The sequence below is a fragment of the Dermacentor albipictus genome, chromosome 8 (genome assembly GCF_038994185.2).
Source record: "Dermacentor albipictus isolate Rhodes 1998 colony chromosome 8, USDA_Dalb.pri_finalv2, whole genome shotgun sequence".
Lineage (NCBI taxonomy): Eukaryota > Metazoa > Arthropoda > Arachnida > Ixodida > Ixodidae > Dermacentor > Dermacentor albipictus.
In genome coordinates, this window is record NC_091828.1 from 27,649,929 (window position 1) to 27,666,605 (window position 16,677).

Sequence of the window (16,677 nt, forward strand, 5' to 3'; positions counted from 1 at the left end):
CAGCTCAAAGAAAGGAGGGAGGAGCGAGAGCTCTTTCTCCGTCAGCAGCAAGCTCTGCTGGAAATTATAAAATCATGGTCACCAAATCTAAACCAAACTTCTGGTTGATCAGCAAAAGTTGAATGAGGGATGTCTTTGGAGCCAGTGTTTCAACAAGGGAACTTGTCTTTACCGGGGAAACAACTGCTTTCCTTGAGAGCATTTATGTACTTTCTTCTCAAACAACTCCTATGGGGGAGAATAAAAAGGGCCCATAGAGAATAGTAAGGCACACTGCAATTTTTCGATGTGCTTTACGCTACTCTGTGCACCTTTCTTTATTCTCCTCCCCCGTAAGGGGTGTTAGAGAGAAAGGTACATAAACACTGTCAAAGAAAGCAATTGTTTCCCTGGCAAAGGGAAGTCCCTTTGTTGAAACACTGGCTCCTAAGACGTCCCTTGTTCAACCTCTGTTGAACACTTCGTCCACGTCTTCCAACGGTTCTACCAGTTCAGCAGCCTCGGTCTGGGAAGCAACAGAAAGCGGTCCTTATCAGGACCACCCTTCATGTCTGCTTCGGCCATGGGGTCACATGAGACTCCACACTCCACCGGTACCCTCTTTGCATGCTCAGCAGAGCTTTATATTGCACATATTATTATGAGAATGAAGTAAGTTGTGAGAGACTCCCTATCCTACTGTTGGTTTCTTCTTGGTCTGATGCTTTTGGTACCCTCTTGGTCTGTCTGTATGTCTGTGCGTGGTGAACTGGCTGCTTTGGAGGCGAGGTGGTACCTATACTCTATCTCAGTAGTTCTTTGCAGCAGTGTGGAAGGTACACGAATTAATCAATCGGAAGGTCGAATGCCCCTCGAAACGTGCTCATCTGCTACGCATCATCTGCTCAGCGACCGCTTGCCATCCTGTCCATACAGGCATGGTTGGGGGATGTAGGGGACAAGTAATGAGGGTGAACGCCCTCATAAATGTTCACCTGCGGCACAGCGTCTACTAGGCGTTTCCTCGCTGCCCTCATCACAGGCCATGCTAGAGTGGGAAGTAAATTAATGATGCAGTGAACAATTTGGTCTTTATAGTTTCCACATCATCAACATATCGCCAGTGTTAATGGTATGGCACCATCTGCTAACTAGAAATCAAACCAGTTTTACTGCTCGACGCCGTGTCTGTAGTCTTAGCAGCGCGAAAATAAACTGCCAATCTCAACAACTATGCTTTGACCTCAGCTTGAGATGAGACAGCAATGACTGCTTCCACCATTTGTTTCTTGCTGACAGGACGGAAAGCCACTAAAAAGTGCGAATTCAGACCGAAACGGGTAGTCGGTGCTGTAAGGGCGCTGCCATGTTGCTATAGTTGATAACGGTTATGGTGGCTATTATGCTTAGCAGGGTTAACTGCCACAGTAATTCTCTGTACACGACACATATGCACAAAGGCCACGGCATAAGGTGACGTAAAGTGTATCCTGGCAACAGAAGAATACGCTTTCAGGCAACATCAATAATTTTCAGGTTAGAAAACCTTGCGTTCAGATTCACGAGTTTTAACTCAACGAATTACCATCTGCTGTGATGGCAGAGTGGCAATGGTGTTCTGTTGGTTCAGTGCAAAAATAAATGTGAATGCAAAGGCGTTATCTTATGCTACATGCCTGTTTCAGTGTTATTTAATAATCTACAAATATCACACCTAGGTAGCAAATGGCACGAGACACCATTGTGATGTTCTATCCTTGCATAACATTACTTGTAACTAAAATTCGGATAATTACAATTCAAAGGGGAAAATTCAGGCTATAAGAGGTTTAAGGAAAAGTGACAGATAGCAAGGCTCCAAACTAAGCTAGTTCACAATACTTCATATTAAGAAGTAGAGATGACAAAAACAAACTAATAATTGTTTATTCTTGCACATCTGCTCTTTCTTGATGACACAAAAGCAAACCTATCGCTTCTTTATCTATGCATGTGAGCAATCTCTCACTCTGTTTATGCAGTGGTGCGATAGTGAACGTATATATTTTCATAAGCCAGCCTGATGGTGTGGATATCTGAAGTTTTGAAAACGAATGGAAATAAAACTGATCGTATCTGAAAATTCACGATTTGCTACATTTGAAATTAATGAAATATTTTGCAACCAACACCTCTTAAAGTCTTGACCCTGAGTCTTGACCCTGGTCAAGTCTTAAACTTGACCCTGAGCGGCTCCGCTATGGCGCCGCGACGGTCTTCCACCGCGCCGCCGCACCGACAACGCTGGGCAACAACGTCGTCGTCGTCTTGGTGGTCTACCGTCATGCTCGTGATGGTCTTCATCTTGTGCTTCTGCTGTCTGCCTTCGGGATCAGAGGCAGTGGGCTCCGACAATGTGGCCTGGCGCCTTCTGCTCTCGCTACGACCATTGGTCGTAGCGAGAGCGGAGATTGAGAAAATCGAGATTCGAGATAGCGAGATTGGGAAAATCTGGACGTGATAGAGAGGGTGGAGGCATCTGAATGGGTGTCACCCATTGTGGTCGTTAAGAAGAAAGAGGGAGGTATTCGCCTCTGTGTAGACCTTCGACAAGCAAACAAAGCTGTCGTAATAGACAGCTTTCCCCTTCCTCATACAGAAGAGCTATTGCATAGTTTAGTGGGGGCTACAAATTTTTATAAGCTAGACCTCGCATCAGCTTACCACCAGGTCATGCTTCACCATGCAAGTCGCGATTTGACCGCATTTATAACTCACGAAGGCCTCTTTCGTTTTAAACGAGTGTGCTTCGGACTGGCTTCCGCGCCTTCTGCATTTCAGAGTATGATGTCCAAAGTCCTGCAAGGATGTAAGGGCGTGCTCTTCTATATAGATTACATTATAGACTTCGGGCGGGGCCAGCAGGAGCACATAGACAACCTTGCAGCAGTACTTCAATGCATTAAAGAGGCAGGACTCAAACTGAACAGCAAATGTATCTTCGATACGCAGGAACTTTCATTTTTGGGTCACAGGATCACAGCAAGTGGTATTGTTCCGCTGGAGGAAAAGGTTGCTTCCATCAAGGATACACCGGCACCCACCAATACAGCCAGCCTTCGATCGTTCCTGGGACTGGTCGAATAATACTCTAGGTTCGTTCCCAACTTTGCCGATATGGTTGAACCGATGTGCGTTCTGCTTCGAAAGGGGCAACCATTTGTTTGGACTGGCGAGGTAAACTCCAGTTTTCGAAAGATCAAAGAAGCACTTGCGTCCAACATAGTCCTGCGGATGTTCGATGCATCTCTTCCAGTTGTTGTTTCCACTGACGCTTCAAACTGTGGGCTTGGAGCGGTTCTCCAACAGGTGGAGGGAGAGAAACTACACACTGCCGCCTTTGATTCTCGAGCGCTTTCATCTGCAGAGAGGAGATATTCAGTAGGAGAACGCGAAGCGCTTGCATGTGTTTGGGCATGCGAGAAGTGGCATGTTTACTTGTGGGGACGCCATTTCACGTTGCTTACTGACCATCAAGCCTTGGTCGCATTGCTGTCTACTCAAGGGCCAGGAAGGCGTCCTTTGCGGATAACACGGTGGGCGGAGCTCCTACTGCAGTACAACTATACAATAAAGTACCGGAAGGGTCCGCAAAATCGAGTAGCAGATGCGCTCTCTCGTCTCCCTGCGTCACCTCCTCAGGAAGAGACTTTACCAGATGAAACTGTATTAGTTGCCCTTATATCTTCTTGCGTAACCAGGGAAGAGTTTGAACAGGCCCAGTCGGAAGACAGCACACTGCAACGAACCAAGGCCTACATTGAATCGTCCTGGCCTGCGCAAAAATCTCTGCCGGGTGAGCTTCAACCTTTCCTCAAACTTCGCGATAAACTGTCAGTGGTGAACAATTTGATTTTGCGTGGCGAACGCCTTGTGGTTCCCGCATCACTTACAGCGCGGATAATTATTGCTGCTCATGAGGCTCACCCTGGAATTGTACGAACGAAAGCCCGTCTGCGAGAAAAATTTTGGTGACCAGCCATGGACAGGCAAGTCGATCTAGCTATTCAAACGTGTAGTATGTGCCAGGCAGCGGACAAGAGCACGAAGGTTATGGCTGCACCATTGAACCCGGTCCCCTTACCAAAGGAACCGTGGCTAAAGGTTTGCATGGACATTGTTGGCCCATTTGAGAGAGCACCACACGATTGCCGATATGCGATCACGCTGGTCGACTACTTTTCTAAGTAGCCCGAAGTATACTTTTGCAACCAAGCCACAACACGCACAGTAACAGGCTTCTTAGTGTCAGTGTTCGCAAGTGAAGGTTACCCAGAGGAAATTGTTTGCGATAACGGGCCACAGTTTGCATCTCGAGAGTTCCAAGCTGTTCTGCAGGATCGGGGCATCCGCTTGCGGCATTCGTCCGTATACTACCCGCAAGCAAACGGACAGGTAGAACGGTTCAACAGAGTTTTTAAAAGCTTTGTTCAAGTGGCTACACTCGAGCAGCGTCCCTTACGCCAAACGGTAACAGAATACTTGGGCATTTACCATTGTACGCCGCATGCCACAACTGCAGTTGCTCCAGCACTTCTCCTGCTTGGACGTCTGCCAAGGACTCGGCTCGATGTCGTTGGGTACCTGTCAGCAATATTTGCAACCGACCCTACTTCAGAGCTCCACCGCCTATGCGAGCAGGTGAAGCAAAAGCAGCAATCCAGTAAACTATACACAGACGCTCGCAGGGCCGCAAGGGAAACCAAAGTGAATGTTGGTGACCTTGTACGAGTACGCAGACAAACAGCTGCTTTTAAAGGTGACCTGGCTTTTAGCCACCCAAAAAAAGTGATAAGGAAGCAGGGGCAATCATCTTTCCAACTTGATGATGGAAAAACGTGGAACGCTTCAAAGTTGTCAAGGATGCCACGAGCTTCTGCATCTATCTGTGGGTGGGGGGAAAGGAGCGATACAAATGACATCGCTAGGGAAAGCAGCTCCCCGCCTACCTTGGAGAGACCCGTTTCAGAAGCCCCAACCGGAACTTCAGCTGTGGCTGCTGCGAAGCAGCCGCCTATGCCACCAGTGACCGGCTGTGAGCCGGAAGAGACTTTGGCTGCCGCCAGTGGTTTCTCAGAAGCATCGGGACCTCAGCGTAGGGTACAGCCATCAAGGAATAGACGACCTCCAGACCGCTATGGACACTAAGTACAGAAAGACACGTTTTGCAGTGAACATGAACCTGTCACAATCTGCACGAGTGTTGAGTTTGCTGACGTTGTGAAATATGGACATAAATGGAGTTGTATCTTGTTTTCCTCTTTTTGTTTTATATTTTTGTATTAAGTGCATAAGACAAGCACATTGTTGTTACTGTAAATATAATTCTGTAAAAGAGCACTAACGTACTACCACTACTAAATCACTAACCCATGTAGCTGTCTTTTTTTTTATAAGAAAGGGAATATGTTGTATGTGTAGTTTCGGTTCCGGTTTGGGGATCACCTGCTGCCAGAGGCACCAGTGTCGCGATGTGTATATATATGACTGTATGTGGCAATAAACCGGGATTGTTTGGTTGCTAGCAGTTCGTGTACTTGGGCGGCACCCGCCGCTACAACTACCTCCAGAGGAAGGCCATGCGCTGCGAACCAAGAGTGCACTACTGTCTTCAACTGTCTTCGAGGTGATTGTTCCATTCACGATCTTAATTTCCAACAATTTGGAATACGTGTCAATAGCCACAAGAAATGTTTTCCCTTTTTCTTGGGTGAAACCTAAACGCACTTGTTCCCATGGTGTTTCACACACTTTCCACGGCGATAAAGGTATGGTTGGCACTACAAGGAGTACAGTCTGGCATATTTCACATTTGTGCACAATGTTTTTGAGGGCCTTGTCCATTCCAAGCCACCATACAATTGACTTTGCTAATACTTTCATTTGGGTTATTCCCAAGTGCTGTTGATACAGCAATTGCAGAAGATCAATTGCAGGTCCAACTGGCATATCCAGAATGGCTTTAGCTCCCTGGACACTGCTTTGGGCCATCCATGCCAAATCATGTCACGCACAGCTCTCAGCATTTCATTGCGCCCCGTTTCTGGGCTGACATCCTTTGATGTTAATGGCAAGTCACTTAGGGCCGAAAAGTAAAAGATTTCCTCGGGGTTGCTGCCTGTGTTGGGTAGGGGTAAGCAGGACAATGCGTCGATATGCTGGATAGCCAATCCTGGCTTGTGTTCGATTCTATAGCTGTAGTCGGCCAAATGTGTCAACCAGCGATGCACTCTTGCAATGGCCACTGCACTGCCCAACTGTTCAGGATCAAACAAAATTGTCATAGGCTGGTGATCGGTAATTATATCAAAAGACCGTCTATGCAGGTACTTGTGAAATTTTTTTACAGCAAACACGATACTACTAAGTGTTTCTTTTCGAATGCATTGCATGTGATTGATTTTTTTTTTCCACATCATAGCGTTGCAGCATACTCTTATCAGTCAACATTTCTTTGCATCTGCCGAATGCCTCATCACACTCACGTGACCAGTGCCATTTGGTTTCTTCTTGAAGCAAGTAGTGCAATGGTTCCAAGACCGAGGCCAAATTTGGCAAAAATTTCCCGTAGTAGTTAACCAAACCCAAAATAGCCTTAAGCTGGGTCACGTAGAAGGCCTTCGTGCTTTTCTAATGGCTTAATGGGTGCAAGCCATTCTTGTCAATCTTGTGCCCCAAATATGTGACGCACTGCTGGAAGAGACTGCATTTCTTAGCGTTCACTTTTATGCTGTGTTCACTTAGGTGTCGAAGCACTTGCTCCACTCTGTCGTAGCACTCCTTGCAATTGTCACCTGCAATGTCTACATCTAAGTAGCAGGCGGTCCTCGGCATGTTGCGCTGTATCTGCTCCACCACTGCTTGCACGCTTGCAAGCAGTGGTGGAGCGGCATTGCCTAAGTACTGTGTCTGACCTTGTATATGACACCAGCTGTTTCTAGCTTGACCAATTTTTGCACAACTCCCTTGCGCAAAGCATGTGGCACTGGTTGTGCTTTGATGAATACAGGGCACACTTCATCCTTGAATTCAATGTTGCATTCAACTCCTTAATGGTACCAAAACCCGCATCAAACACTTTGAGAAATTTCTCAGCAAGCGATGTCTCCTTCTCCAAAGCCTTTACAGACAAGACTTTGGGCCAATTTATTTTGATTTTAGAAAGCCACAGAATGTAGGCATTCTTCCCCTTGCGCTTCTTTCACTACAACCAGTGGCAATTCAAAGCACTGCTCTTCGTATTGCACCTTTACATCCATGACGCCTATCGTAGGGACTGCCGTGCCATTGCACATAGCTAATTTGACATTTGCTTCTTCTTTATTTGCGACCTTCTTTGTGGTTCATATGACACAAAGTGAGTTCATTGTTGCACTCTTCACTCTCTACATTGCGGACAAGCTTAGATTTGCGCATTTTGGCAACATGGTCCTTTTTCGTAGGCTTATAGCAGGTACTGTAGCTGCCGGCAGATGGCAACACAAGTTTATGGTCACGCCGTCATGGCAGCTGCACTAAAATGTAAAATAATACTAAAAATCTCTATTAGAGAGTTTTAGTTTAGGGGACGCAAGGCGTTGGGGCCCCTAGCACTTGGGTGCGTTTGCGTTTGCGTACGCAAGCAGAAACACATTATAGGTTAGCGGCCCCAAACGCAAGCCGCAGTGAGGTCGCATGCGCTCGCAGCGCCATCAACGTCTGATCTTTGCTGCGTTATCATTTTTTAAAACATGAAATCAAGCATATGACGTAAAGCACATAAAACTATTCTTATTAAAAGCAGTTAATAGAGAGGTTTAGAGTGTCCGGTATTCGGGTAAACGCAGGCTGGGGCGTTGGGGCGGAGCCATGAACGAGAGCGGCCTGCATGGTGTGGCCACCTGGTGGCGCAAAGCTCAAACAGACAAAAACAACTAATATTGCAGTAAGCAAGTGTATTTTACTTTGCTGCGGGTATAAATTTTTGGTAGCAACACAATTACGCCAGTGCTGAAAATTTACACCAGCAGCGAAGTAGAATAGACTTCGTTACAGCTATATTAGCTGCTTTTGTCCGTTTGAGCTTTGCGCCGCCAGGTGGATGCACAATTGCAGGCCGCTCCCGTTTATGGCTCCACCCCAACTGCGTTTATCCGAATACCGGACACGCTAAACCTCTCTAATATATATATATAAAAACGACGTCTGTCGACACTTGGCGAAAGAGTTATAAGATTATCTACCCACTAGCTACTCGTAAGTTCTCCTACACGGCGAGAGTCATGTGGGTAACGTAACCCCTTAGGGGCAGTACTGTTTTCGACCGGCCAAACAACCCAAGGATGCAAGTAGACGTAGCAAGCGCAGTACCGTCGCCCCTAGTTCTTGCGTACGCAAGCCGCTTGTGTCCCCTAAACTAAAACTCTCTTGACTCTATGGGGTACGTGGTGGTGCCGCGAAGCCGTCCAAATTATCGGGAATCCGGAAAGTCAGTCGTTGACTGTACACTGGCAACTGCTCCAGCCAACGACAGGGCGTCAAAGACGATTCATTACAATTCCTGTCTGTTACTCGAGCCAGCATTACCGTGACTCTCGACCCTTTCAATAAATAACAGCTAATCTTCCCTGATAGAGGCACAAATTCCCTGAGTTTTCCCGGTTTTCCCTGTTGCTAGACACCCTGGCTTATGTTTTTTATGGCGCGGGAATGATGAATGTAACGCACTCGATTAGCTTCACAATTGCATATGAACAATTTTATTGGGACACATGTACTTATTCCAATCTAGATTATGCTTAAACGAATAATTTTGCTTTCGAAGTACTAATTACCGCAGTCCACTAACTTACAACAACTCAAATAAGTTTAGAAATGGGACATAAAGCATTCGTACAGCTATTTACAAGGAAACAGCTGCCTTATTGCGCAGAGTTTCAGCTTTTCTCTTTCTTGCCTTAGCATTGGCATCCAATATAATGTCATTCATCTTGAAGCAGTAGTTCTTCAATAAAATATTCGTGCTACACCACAAAGGGTGCCTTAACACAAATTCACATTTGTGTTCATCCTCGCAGGCGTCGAACTCTGAGGAATCATCACTTTGTGTAAAGGCACTTTCTGTAATTGAGCAATTAACCTTTCCATATTTTTCAAAAGTAACTATTTAATTAAGTTTTCAACATCTTACCCTGGAGTGCGGTAATATAACGAAGTCTGCACGTGGTAGCGCCCTAATCCAGGCACTCTGGGCTTCTTCATCTTGTGGAAACTTGAAGGCATGATTTTTCTGCCCTGATTTGTACATGTAATTGCTCCCGCAATTGGGCACGCAGCACGCATTAGGCATATCTTGGCATGGCACTCCACATTTCGGGGCAATGAAGACTCGCGGTACACAGAATCGCACTCACAGCCAGGCACGTACCCAGGATTTTTTTTTCGGGGGGGGGGGGCCCACCACGTCCATCATCATCATCATCATTATCAGCCTGTTATATGTCCACTGCAGGACGAAGGCCTCTCCCTGCTATCTCCAATTACCCCTGTCCTGCGCCAACCGATTTCAACTAGCGCCCGCGAATCCCCTAATTTCATCGCTCCACCTAGTGTTGTGTCGTCCTCAATTGTGTTTCCCTTGTCTTGGTACCCATTCTGTAGCCCTAATGGTCCAACGTTTATCTAACCGGCGCATTACATGACATGCCCAGCTACATTTTTTTGCTCTTGATGTCAATTAGAATATCGTCGATACCCGTTCGCTCTTTGATCCAAACCACTCTCTTTCTCTCTTAACGTTATGCCTAGCAATCTTCGTTCGATCACTCTTTGCATGGTCCTTAACTTGCTCTCAAGTCTCTGCCCCATATGCACTGGCAAAATGCACTGGGAAATGCAATGGAATATGCATTGGCACTGGACATATTGCACTGGCAAAATGCACTGATTGCACACTTTACTTTTCAATAATAATGGTAAGCTTCCAGTCAGGTGCTGGCAATGTCTGCCGTATGCGATCCAACCTATTTTGATTCTTCTGTGAATTTCCATCTCATGATCAGGGTTCCCTCTGATTATTTGACCTAGGTAAACGTACTCCTTCACAGTCTCTAGTGGCCGACTGGCCGTCCTGATCTCTTGTTCCTTTGCCCGGCTATTTATCATTATCTTCATCTTCTGCATAATAATATTCAACCCCACTCTTACACTCTCTCTGTTAAGGTCTCCAATGATTTGTTGTAACTCGTCTGCATTGTTGTTGAATAGAACAATGTCATCGGCAAACCGAAGGTTGCTGAGATATTTGCCGTCGATCTTTACTCCTAAGCCATCGCAGTTTAATAGCTTGAATTCTTCTAAGCATGCAGAAAATAGCTTTGGAGAAATTGTGTCTCCCTGTCTGACCCCTTTCTCCATAGGTATCTCCCTGCTTTTCTTGTGTAGAATTAAGGTAGCTGTAGAACCTCGTAGATATTCTAACGCGAAAGACGAGTCAGTAAGACGAGAAACTATTTACAGATTATATTTACAACGGTTGCAGCGCTGACAGGTTAGATTCACAGCGCGAGCCCAGTTCGTTCTTCCTCCTCTTTTCTGGAGTGATGGCGCCTACGTGCCTCGTTCAAACAAACAAATACCTCACGCATGTAGCAATATTTTCCAAGCTTTTTACGTAAGAGTTCTGTACACCTTTATTACGTAGTGCCTCTACGATTGCTGGTATCTCTACTGAATCAAATGCCTTTTCGTAATCTATATAAGCCACATAGAGAGGCTTATTGTAATCTGCAGATTTCGCGATAAACTGGTTGATCACATGGATGTGATCCATTGTAAAGTATTTCTTCCTGAAGCAAGCCTTTTCCCTTGGTTGACAAAATCCAGTGTTAACCTTATTCTATTGGAGGTTATTTTGGTAAATATTTTATATAATACTGGGAGCGAGCTAATGGTCCCATAATTGTTCAATTCTTTAACGTCTCCTTTTTTTTGTGGATTAGTATAATGTCTGCATTCGTCCAGTTTTCTGGGACCCTTGCAGTCGATAGACACTTCGTATAAAGAGCCGCCAGTTTTCCAAGCATTATGTCTCCTCCATCTTTGATTAAATCGACTGTTATTCCACCTTATCCTCCAGCTCTTCATCATTTCATGTCTTGCAGGGCCCTTCTGACCTCATCGCTAGTTATAGGAGGGTTTCTGTATCCTGTTAATTACTGTTTCTAAGTGAACTATCGTGACTCCTCTGAATACTGTAAACAGGTCAGCTTAGAATTTTTCCGCTGCATTTACTATATCTTCGAGATTGCTGATGATATTATCCTTCTTATCTTTTAGTGCATACATCATGGTTTGTACTACGCCAGGTTTCTTTTTTACTGATTTCACGCTGCGTTAATTTTTTACGGCTTCTTCAGTCTTTCTCATGTTATAGTTTCGAATATCAGTTATTTTCGCCTTGTTGATCAGTTTTGATAGTTCCGCGAATTGCGTAACGCTGTGCGGCCGCCAGTCCCATACAACCGCGTAGAGCGCAGGACTCTGCGATTCTAGACGTACTGCGCTCACTGCGAAAGGTTAGAAAAACACCCACATAAGCACAGCAGAGAAGTGGCTACGTGAGGCGGTTCGACCGATAACTGTAGAAGCATCATTCAAAACAAGTAATTGTTCTCCACTTCCGGCGGCGTTGTCTCTACTTCCTTGTTAAATAAAAAGATGTTGATCCATAAATATTCTCATAAACAATGGTTAACTTTTCTATTATTCACTTTTGCTTGCAGTTTGGTTGTTGCCTTGGCTCTCTCCCTTAGTAGATCGCTTAATTTCATAACTCCTTGCGATTTTTGTTTCCAGTTGCCAATTTTGCACGAAAAGTGCTATACAGTTAGGGAAAAACAGACGAGGTAACGGGCGACAGTCATCTTGCTTATGGGTTTAAGGGTTATTGCAGGGTTTCATGATGAACGCTTTTCACATTATTTTATTTCCCACCTTATCTAACCCATATCACGTGTATATGGTTCCGGGCATCTGCCAGCGTCGCGGTGAGTCGTAACTCAAGGAAACAATGAAGCAAAGGGATAAGTTAAACGCAATTGGCGTTTTCTCCGGACACAACTCGTTCCATGACAGTACAGACCAGCTGAGTAACAGCCGCATCCCTCTCCTGGTCCCAGGATCAGCAGATCCCAGGGCAGTGTCGAATAAGGTTGAACTAACAAAAGCAACAGCTATGCGCGTGACGGTTGAATAGATGGTGACAACTGAAAGCATCTCGAGTTAATCGCGCGGGTGCGGAATCTACGAGAAAACTGTCCTTCACATTACAAGAGATGCTGATAACTACCGCCATCTAAAAGGAGCGAAAAAGGCAGCATATTGCTGACCGATGAACAGCTGCGAAGTCTCAACATTGATCTGGTGGCGCTTTAAGAATGTGTGAGGAGTGGTGGCGTGGGTGGGGAGGGGGGGGGGTATGCCACTTGATTTCGGGGGGGGGGGGGGCCCGGGCCCCCCTGGGCCCCCCCCTGGGCCCCCCCCTGGGTACGTGCCTGCTCACAGCACAAGTGTTGAAACTACATGTACTGGTCATGTCTAGAAAAAAATATCCGTTCGGAAGCATGCAACAGCATGGCCGAGCATGCCAGGACTTGGTTAACCCCGAAGCTATTCAAGGAGCGGCACGGCTCCCGGAACTAATCTAATTGTTGTCGCCGCCGTTGTCCCCTCCGTCTTCTCCAAAAAGCCAGACTTAACAATTGTATATCTTACGCGCTTCATTTTCAACTTTTCAACAAAGGTGCGCCGCTCGTAGCATGCTGCACGGAACTTCTATGTAGGTCTCTTTTGCGTGACATAGCTTAAGAAGAGAGGGTCAGCAAGAAGGTCTTAAGTTCTCTAGAGGGTGTTGGAAGGGCGCCACCCCGCCGCTTTGCTTGTCGCTTTTTTTTCTTTCTCTCTCTTTCGGAGCAACTGAGGCCAACACGCATGAAGCAGCTAGCGCCATCTTGTGGCGCGCTGCGCCTACTCAGGTACTCTCCGGTGTGCGGGCGGGACGGGACGCGGTGCTGGTAATGGCGGCAGATATGAACTTAGAGAGGTAAACATCGCCTTGTCTCGACATCGTTCATTTCAGGGAACTAAACAATGCAAATGTTAAAATTATTTGGCATGGAAAACGCCACCACACGGCAAAATTTTGATCGTTATATCCAATATGCGGTGAATAACCTATCATTATAAATAGTGTTTTTCCTCATAGACCTAATGCATAAAATGACACTCTCATGTCGACCCATCATTATAACCAATATATAATTATATGTGGTATCGTTATAAGTGGACTGCACTGTACACCAAAGCAGCTTATCACAGCAGGAACCGAAGACGCTTGAAGAATGCCAAGCACCAGTCAATGGCGGACGAAAAACAAGCCCGAAAAAAAAAAAACGACAAGCTGCTAAACAATCTCACAGTGAACTTGTGGCAGTTAAGGAAGGGCCCAACTATGAGCCTGATGGCTATTAGCATCCCACAATCTTCCAATGATGTATATGGCATGCTTGCAATACTTATTTCTTGTTTTTTTTAACTTCATTTTCAGTTCTTTTTTGTTGCACAGGAAGTCATAACTTTTGAATAAACCAATATTTTCTGATGAAACTTCCCATGCTTCTTTCTGGAACATTACTCTGCACAATAAACTAGGATAATTGAAGACCATGAATAACTTTGATGTTATAAGATTTCCACAGAAATGCTACCGCCTCAAGTTACGCAATTTTCGTTTTTTTTTTTTGCTAAACCATGCTTAATATTGATGACAGGGCAAAGATTCTAGTTCATTGCACAGCCTGCATGTACAGCTGCATTGCTGGCAAGCCATTTTTGTTTTGTACCACAGGATCGGTAGTTATGACTGTTGGCGTGATGGGCATATTTTGGGCAAATTCAGTAATTAAATTGTGATTAGTTTTCACTTTTATTGTCTAACATACTTGAAGGGTCTTCTTAAACAGCCCTTGTTAAGGCAAACTCAAAGGAATCAGTTTAGGATCACAACCTAAAAAGATTTCTAAAAAGCTGGCAACATACTGAACTTTAATCACTTTTGGGACGTCGTTAGCAATGTCTTACTTCGCCTACCCACAAATAAAGATGTACTTGTATAAACGAGAGTGCCTCTTCTTGCTAATGATGTCGCACAGAATAAGCACAGACGTCAGCTTCAGCTTGTCAACGAACTCGACATTACAGATGAGAGAAAGGAAGACCTGCTTTGGCGAATAAGACCACTGGTCTGCTAGGTGCTAGAAGGTTGTCATAAGCTTCCTCTCCTAGAGCTCAAACTGAACCAAGTTTCCTAGATAGAACGTTACACTTACAATTAAACTGTTTGTGAACAGGGCTGAATTATTAGCACACATATAAGAACCACCTTTCTTTACATTTTTTTCCTTGCCGGTACCATCTGCATAGCATGTTAATACTTGAAGACGCTTCAAAAAAGAAAGTCATGCATGACAAATACAGCAAGGAAATGCATTGCAAAACACCAGAGATTGTCAAGGAAAATAATTAAATGGTTATCGCCGCATGTAAGCGCGCTTAGACAGTATATCCACGGGATACAAGTTGAAAACGCTCGAATGACTGAGGAAGTCTTTTGGACGAGAATCCAAGGCCTGTCCCAAAGCAGAAGGAAGCAGTACTTCACAAAAGTGCAAGAGCATGCGTGGAATGACGTATTTGAGGAGCTGCATCTTAGAACGCGCCAATATAAAGATGAAAGGACCGAGGCTTTACAAAAATATGTGTAGGCACCAAATTCTCACTTAGGCCACAAAAGAAGCACTGCAAAGCTATATCAGGTCATACAAAACAGGATTTGGCTTCAATGATAAAGCGTCTTGAAGGAAAAAAACGCAGAACATGAATAGGTTCAAGAGGCACGGCAGGCTCCTCGTCATTGAGATGAAGCTCGTGGAAAATCTCTCTGTAATGGTCGCGGCTCACATTAAAGGATTCGTTGATATCGGCTCTTTCCGTTCCGGCATGAAAAGCACGCAGTGTGTGACCATGGAATGGTAATTGCTTTTGTTCCGCCCGTTGGCGATTGGATGCAAATTCTTGCTGCATTTGCCACACATGGAAATGTGAGAGGTGACCTGCTTGTTAAAATCATGATTGAGGCAGTTATTCTATCAGAAGGAACAAGCTTATATGTTGACTTCGTCACCAATGATGATGCAGGATGGAACAGAAGGTTGTGGTATGTCATGGGCATACAAGCGACTTCACAGTCCACCAGGAGCAGCGTGCAGTACCCTGTGAATACAACTGGCTCACTGTATTTTGTCTCCAGCTTCCTGCATCTATCGAAATGTCTCAGAAACAGTCTGCTGAGATCATGCTTCAACACTCCGTCTGGCCAGGTACAGTACCCAAAATTTCTGTGTAGCTTATATGTTCGAGGAGAGCGAGAGGTAAGAAAACTATGCACTATGCAAAATTAGCGATTAAAAACGCATAGTTTTGCTAAAAAGTAAGCTTTATTACACGACTGCGCGAGTTTGATGCACGAGAAACGCCCAAAAGTAGCCAATTTCGCACCGTTCGTAACTTTGCAACCATTCACCGGAGCCCTGCATTATTGGTCTCCTTCGAAAGGGCATCCTTTGGGCTTTCTTTCCCGCCAAGCGTGAGCATTCAAATCTACACTGTGCAGGGCTGTCAAACAGGAAAGAAATACAAAATCTTGCTGTCTGATTGGTCCGCAACCGGCATGTAACAAAACAGTGGCTTGTTATTGGCTGTTAGCAGTTTCGAGGGCATCTCAGGCACCTGGCACAAACAAGGTTGTCGCCATCTTGTCATAGACTGTCATCGAACACTGGCGAGCGCTGTTCCTAACAACTATCAGAAGTTCCGCACCATGCACAATTTCAGCAAAAAACTGAAAATGTGCTGTGAAGAGAATAGTTGTACCACTGCCGTCGATGAAGACGATAGCGAGCGTCGAAACAGCAGCAGAGAGCTCTACATCGACAAAATGCGTGCCGGCAGCCGACGCGGACGCCTTGGATGTTGCCCTGACAGTTGCGATAATGGTCTTAGCAGAGAGTTCGACATCGACGGAAGGCACGCTGGCAAACGATGCAGACGCCATGGACGTTACCCCGGCAGTTGCGATAGCGGCCCTGCAGGACGACGGAGCCGTGCGGCCCTAACGCACAAGGCTTGATTCAACTTTTTTGACGAGTGCAGATTGTGCCATCCGGAGCAGCGAGCTCAGCAGAGAATTTATGAACTCACGTCGGTTTCGGCAACGGAACGAAAAACGAAGTGCCTCACGGGTGAGTGCAGTGCAGAGAGTTCTCCCACAACGTGTACGATTGTAGACATGTACGCCGTGAACATCTTGTTGGAAGTTGCTGTTTGCTAAGTGTGCGGTGGAGCACTGACTATTGAAAGGGACACGCGTGAGTACGGCACAGTCGTGAAACTGAAAGTGTTGTGCAGCGATTGTGGGGCACTTCGTTGGCAGTGGAGCTCACGATGAATTGCAGGATCGGCGAACTGCAACCCATTTGAAATAAACCTTCTTGCGGCGCGTGCTGTGCAGAGCATGGGAAATGGGCAGAGTGCCCTAAACATTTCTTCAGCAATAGAAGTGTC

General features: G+C 45.6%; 1 protein-coding gene across 1 annotated transcript in view; it reads right to left on the reverse strand.

The window, feature by feature from the left end:
- LOC135905230 (uncharacterized) overlaps positions 1–16,677 on the reverse strand; it is an 80,474-nt gene that overhangs the window by 18,910 nt on the left and 44,887 nt on the right. The window lies entirely within an intron of this gene.